Here is a 6,899-nt window from a genome sequence, read left to right as displayed (position 1 = left end):
GGGATCTTCCCAGACAGGGACACGAACCCGTGTCCCCTGCATCGGCAGGCGGACTCTCAACCACTGCACCACCAGGGAAGCCCCAATTAACTTAGTTTTCTACTAAGTTTATAATGAAGTTGTAGGGATCTAGAATTCTCATTTACATTATTTGAGGGTTTTTTTTTTTTTAAGTTTGAGTTATATTCATATCTGAATATCTAACTTAAAGTAGTAAAAACAGAAAATGTTGATTTAAAACCTTAATCCTGTTGCTTAGTGCTTGTAATAATAGGTAATGTAAAAAGATAGACAACATTTGAATATTTTTGTTATATTCCTTTCCAAAATGAACTTTAAAGTCAGTGGTTTAAGAACCATGAATATCCTTGCGAGAAGGCTTTTTTCCCCTCAGAGTTTCCTTTTAGGGTTACTTTGGTGTTTTGGATCTCCAGTGATAAATGTAGTCACTCATTTCCAAATGTAAAGATGATTTCCCCAGTGATGGTATTTGGCTAAATTGGTCCAGCATCTTAGTTGTAGATCATAGTCGGCAAGGTTCTTATGAGCAGTCTTATTATCCAGTACCTTATCTGTTGGCAGGCAGATATGAAATACTGTATTTGGCTCATGTGTATATAGTCCTACAGAAAAAGACCCACTTTCTGAAGATTTGAGTAGCATGGTCACAAAATGTAGAGAATAAAGCATGATAAGACATACAATCTCCAAACTAAATTAATCTTTATATCCAGAAAGAGCCTGTGTTTTCATATTTACACTTCATGCCTTAAACATTTGTGTTGTGGCACCTTGGAAAGCTGTAGGGGATAAGAGGTTGGTGGAAGTCATGCCTATGGACCTGAGGTAGCAATTATGTTCTTACAGTTGATCAAAAACTTTAGCAATGTAAAGGTGTTGACCTCTTTCACCAACACAGTAGACTCAAGTCTGTAATCCATGTTTCTCTTTACTTATGTTGATAGAAAATATGTCTTGTTCTTAAATTTTATCTTTCACCCTTATCTCTTCCAGCCAGAAAAATCTACTTAACCTTCATCACTGAATGCTCACACCTCTCTCCTGTGTCCCAAGCTTGTTCCAGATGCTTTCTTTTTCTTATAGCCATTTTCTTTTATTAAAGGCAGAGAGAATTCAATACCTTCATTTTCTCATAGCTCTTCTTACACCTCTAGGTGTAGGAGATATGAGAGTCATGATTATGTCATTTCCTACTAATCCTGCTGTGCAAAATGGGATAGTAGACTGATAGGTACAAGCATAGACACAGGCAAAGTTCATCTCCAGCAGATTATATAGAGACGTAAAGCATACAGACCAGTCACCAATTTAAATGTGTTGCAGGTTTTCATCATTTGACTAAGGTCTTGTCTCTCCAGCCATTTTTCTATCAACTTCAACACAAGGAAACAGTGGTAGCCAAGGCAAGGTGGCATTGGAGGGTATACCTGATAGGTAAGGCTCTGCTTAAGGCCCAGCGGAGCTCTGTGGGATTTTGGGATACTGTTTAGGTTGAGACAAACTATTGGGTTAGTCAAAAAGTTCATTCAGGTTTTTCCATTAAGATGGTATGGAAAAAACCCAAATGAACTTTTTGGCCAACCCAATAACTCTGTTGCCCTACAAAGCTGGACAAGACCTCGGACTACTTCCTATGCTTTCAAATGATCTGCCTAGGAAAAGAGTTGAGAAGGAGTGAAAAGGAGTCAAGTTTTAATACTTCAGTTCACAGGTAACTCAGTACTTGAAGATGGAATATCAGATTTGCAGAAGGATGTCTGTGGAGTCTGGAGCAATTCAGTAAATGTTTAATCTTCTGAGATCATTTGTAAATATTGGGAAAAGGGAGGGCTCAATCCTGTTTCTCCCTATTTTTTGCTATCTATTTTCTTTCCAAAGGTCCTTCTCTATGGCTCACGTTATATTCCAAGGACTTCACATTTATATATCAAACTCTGTAAATCTTGTATATCCTATCCACTACTTGACATAGTTAAATGAGAAATTTTATTTTCACAGATCTCTTTTGACAAATGTTCATTTTGGGTAACTGTATCCACACTCAGCCAACTATCATATCTAAAAATAAAGCCATTTTGAGACATTATTTCCTTTCCCTCATCAGCCTATAGTGTCTTTAATTTCTATTCTAATTAGAAAACATGTCCTGATTATGTGTGTTTATCTCTCTATCCTTCTTTGTACTTAAGTCTAAGACTAAGTCACTTACAGATTGCTGTAATAGTCAGCTAACATGGGTCTCTCCTTTTACTCTTTATTCTTTATAGTCAGTGGTCCACCCAGTGGATAAAGAAATCTTAAAAATACATATAAGATCAATGTGACATCAAAGCCGAAAGAAGAATCTTTTGGTATAGAGGAAATTAAAAATTGCATGAAATGATGCTGACTAGCTGATAAAGATGTTTACAGACTAGCAAACACAAAATTCAGCAATATAAGGATCATTAGTGATATGGATAAAAGCAGTTTGAGTGAAATGGTGTGGAATGAAGTGGGATAAGAAGAGAAAGGAGGTGATAAACCAGAGATTTGGGTGAAAGAAATAAGGAAATGGATAAATAGCTGGAGATAAATGTGAAGAAAGAGAGCTGTTTGGCATGAGAGCATACATGCATGCACATGTGGTTGTGATAGATTTCATTGTAAAAGACATCCATGTATGTCTGTATAATGGTGGAAGAAAATCCAGAAAAGGGAGAAACTTGAGATGCAGAAGAGAGAAATGGGATGAGGAATCTGAGATTTGAATTCATGGTAGACAAAGTAGCTAAATCTAGAGGATAGAATCATGGAGAGGAGGAAACATTGATGAAATTAATCTCAAACTGTGCCAGCTCTCCTTCCTTCAAATATTTGCTTACCTGTAAATTACTTGTATGCTAGATGAAGAATTACCAAGAATTACAGCAGAAAGAAGTAGCAGGGAGGCTAAAGGCTTAGCAAAATTAGCTACATGTAGGGCTTCCCTGGTGGTGCAGTGGTTGAGAGTCTGCCTGACGATTCAGGGGACACGGGTTCGTGCCCCGGTCCGGGAAGATCTCACATGCAGCGGAGTGGCTGGGCCTGTGACACATGGCCGCCGAGCCTGCGCGTACGGAACCTGTGCTCCACAATGGGAGAGGCCACAACAGTGAGAGGCCCGCGTACCGCAAAAAAAAAAAAAAAAAAAACAAAAAAACTACATGTAAAACACTGATGGATCTCACAGATACAACCTGGAATGAAAAGAAAGTAAGAAATGCTACATCAGGCATAACTAATCACCAGTGTTAGAAATAAAAATAGTCATCTTTTGGCTTCCCTGGTGGCGCAATGGTTGAGAATCTGCCTGCCAATGCAGGGGACATGGGTTCGAGCTCTGGTCTGGGAGGATTCCACATGCCGCGGAGCAACTGGGCCCATGAGCCACAATTACTGAGCCTGCGCGTCTGGAGCCTGTGCTCCCCAACAAAAGAGGCCACGATAGTGAGAGGCCTGTGCACCGCAATGAGGAGTGGCCCCGCTTGCCACAACTAGAGAAAGACCTCGCACAGAAACGAAGACCCAACACAGCCATAAATAAATAAATTAATTAATTAATTAATTAATTAAAAGGCAAACCTTTAAAAAAAAGTAGTCATCTTTATCAGGGAAATTGATAGTACTGTAGAGGGATCACAAGATAGGATTCTGAAGTACTTAAAATGTTATGTATTTTGATGCGGGGGAAATTACATGGGTATATATCAAACATCAAACCATACACTTAAGATTTTTATTACTTTCTGCAGGTATGCCACGTAGCAATTGAAAAACAAACAAACAAAAAAATTTGCAGATTTTATAATCCCCTTGGATTAGTCAGACTACGATCATTATTTGAATTAAGTGTAGCTAGATAAACTGGTTTATTCCTCCTTACGTCACACACAAACAAGCCATTAAATCCTGAGCCCCACGAGAGAAGAGATTTGTCTGCTTTGTTCCTTGACATATTCCAGCTGTTCAGCAGTAAGATTTAACAGCTGTTATCAAATGATGAGTGTTTACGTGACTCAGTATTTTGGGCAAACAATTCTTCCTGTTAACTTCCACCCCATTTTACTCTATATAGTGTGAATATGAATAAGCCTGAAGATGTTTAAAAAAGAAATTTTCTCAAGAGTTCAAATTTATCCATTTATTGAGTCTCTGAATTTGGAGACACACATGAAACAGAAATCCCAGCAGATACCTTAATTCTGGTTATATAACTGGTATATTATCAACTCATTTGGTAAACTGCCATCCAATATCAAAATTAGTATTTTTCATCATTTTGGGTAATTTTTCTATCATTGTAATATTAATATGTTTGCATGATCTTTGAACATCTAGTGTTATAAACTTTATTTTCAGGAAGTGTATAATTTGCATAAAATTTAAGGCTGGAGATATTCAAGTTTGGGGCTATAAAAGATGGAGAATGAAAGCAAGAAGGAATTCTCAAAACTTCCCTAAATCCAACAGTCCCACATAAAGCAGGAGCTCCAGACACAATCCATAGATCTATGACAATGACTGAGGACAAGTCCAGGGCTCTTTTATACATCTCTTAAATCTTCCCTGAAATAGAGGGAGTTGCCCAGCAGTGTGAACCCTGAAATACCCACCAGTGTGACAGTTCCATTTTTACTTCTCCCAATAATGAGTTATGGAAAGAATATATAATAGGAATATAGAAGTCTATAGGTGGATGGGACCAAATTGCACATAAGTGAAAAAAAATCAGTAATCTTCCCTCTGAGCTGTACAGATGCTACCATTTCTTGCCAAATCATGAGCATTTAATTTCCTCCAGTAACAAATCAGTGATTGGATGCAACATTATAGAGAAAATGAGGCAAATCTCATGTGATTTCCGGTAATTCATTTCCAACTCAGAAACTTTTGTTTATACACTTATCCCATGTAGATGTGTCTCTGAGATGCTCTAACACAAGTGCTATTTTACTCCTCGTTTGAAAGGTTTCCTCCATCTTTTTATAGTAATAGTAGGTACCCTCTCAAACTCATATTCAAAATTAATATAATTTTAGACATAATGGATACTGACCCTAAAACTTGAAATCTTCATCTGTCTTGTGTTCCTCTTTCTGGGTTTCTTTACCTGCAATATCCAGTTGATATTTTTTATCTAGAATAACAGGTGTATTATGTGTTCCTGTAATATGCAGTGATATTTAACTTAAAAGACCTATAAGCCTTCTCAGAGTGTCATTTGGTAAGTGTTTGAAGATGGGGTAATTATAAATTATACTTGCATTTGACCTATTCTGTGTCCTAGATTTCCGAACTTAATCATTTCACCTCACTACAGGTCACCAAACCACCTTATGTAACGGTAGTATTAATCATGTTGCCAAATCTACAGTTAGGGTACCTTGCTTTCCTATGACTCTAATGTTCCTTAATTCAACATGTCTGGGACAGGGGATGTTTTTGGGTATCTCAGTCTTAAACTTTATTTATGCCTTTTCCCTCACTGTCTCTTTGTATGCCTTAAGAGAAATGTGACTATCATTTTCAAAGTTTCCTTGGAGAGCTTGGGAGATAGTAAGACTTTTGTCTCCCAGACACGTTCAGTTAGTCTCACAAGTATAACAGTCTCTCCTGTAGAACATTTTCAAGGCACATTATAGGTGTGCCATTCCTGTTCCTATCTGCACCTCTGCCTCACACCCAGATAACAGTCAGACTCACATAATTAAATCAATTTTTGATTTGTTTCCTTCTACAATGGTTTTGTTCTTGCAGAATTCCTCTTATATATTGGTTTCAATGTTTGCTTTATAACTCCATCATATTTAAAATTTGAATTTTTAAAATTTGTGTATGTATAGCTTAGTTTGGGCTTACATACTTAAAATTCCAAGATGATATGCCATTTTTATTAAACGTTTCTTATTTTTACTATTTCCCATTTTCCGTTGTTTTTCTTTTCACTTTATTTTATTCTTTTTGTTTTACATCTTTATTGGAGTATAATTGCTTTACAATGGTATGTTAGTTTCTGCTTTATAACAAAGTGAGTCAGCTCTACATATACATATATCCCCATATCTTCTCCCTCTTGCATCTCTCTCAAACCCTCCCTATCCCAACCCTCTAGGTGGTCACGAAGCACAGAACTGATCTCCCTGTGCTATGTGGCTGCTTCCCACTAGCTATCTATTTTACATTTGGTAATATATATGTCCATGCCACTCTCTCACTTCGTCCCAGCTTACCCTCCTTCTGCCTCCCCATGTCCATTCTCTACGTATACATCTTTATTCCTGTCCTGCCCCTAGGTTCTTCAGAACCTTTTTTTTTTTTTTTTTTTAGATTCCATATATATGTGTTAGCATATGGTATTTGTTTTTCTCTTTCTGACTTACTTCACTCTGTATGACAATCTCCAAGTCCATTGACCTAACTACAGATAATTTAATTTTGTTTCTTTTTATGGCTGAGTAATATTCCATTGTATATATGTGTCACATATTCTTTATCTATTCATCTGTCAGTGGACATTTAGGTTGCTTTCATGTCCTGGCCATTGTAAATAGAGCTGCAATGAATATTGTAGTACATGACTCTTTCTGAATTATGGTTTTCTCAGGGTATATGCCCAGTAGTGGGATTGCTGGGTCGTATGGTAGCTCTATTTTCAGTTTTTTGAGGAAGCTCCATACTGTTCTCCATAGTGGCTATATCAATTTCCATTCCCACCAACAGTGTGAGAGTGTTTCCTTGTCTCCACACCCTCTCCAGCATTTATTGTTTCCAGATATTTTGATGATGGCCATTCTGACCGGTGTGAGATGATATTTCATTGTAGTTTTGATTTGCATTTCTCTAGTTATTAGTGATGT

General features: G+C 37.2%; 1 pseudogene; it reads right to left on the bottom strand.

Moving 5' to 3' along the window:
- Positions 1 to 409: 409 nt before the first annotated feature.
- LOC136122090 (protein downstream neighbor of Son-like) lies at positions 410 to 1,805 on the bottom strand (annotated as a pseudogene).
- Positions 1,806 to 6,899: the final 5,094 nt, after the last annotated feature.

Source organism: Phocoena phocoena, chromosome 4 (assembly GCF_963924675.1).
Source record: "Phocoena phocoena chromosome 4, mPhoPho1.1, whole genome shotgun sequence".
NCBI lineage: Eukaryota > Metazoa > Chordata > Mammalia > Artiodactyla > Phocoenidae > Phocoena > Phocoena phocoena.
This window is presented reverse-complemented; position numbering and strand designations above follow the sequence as displayed.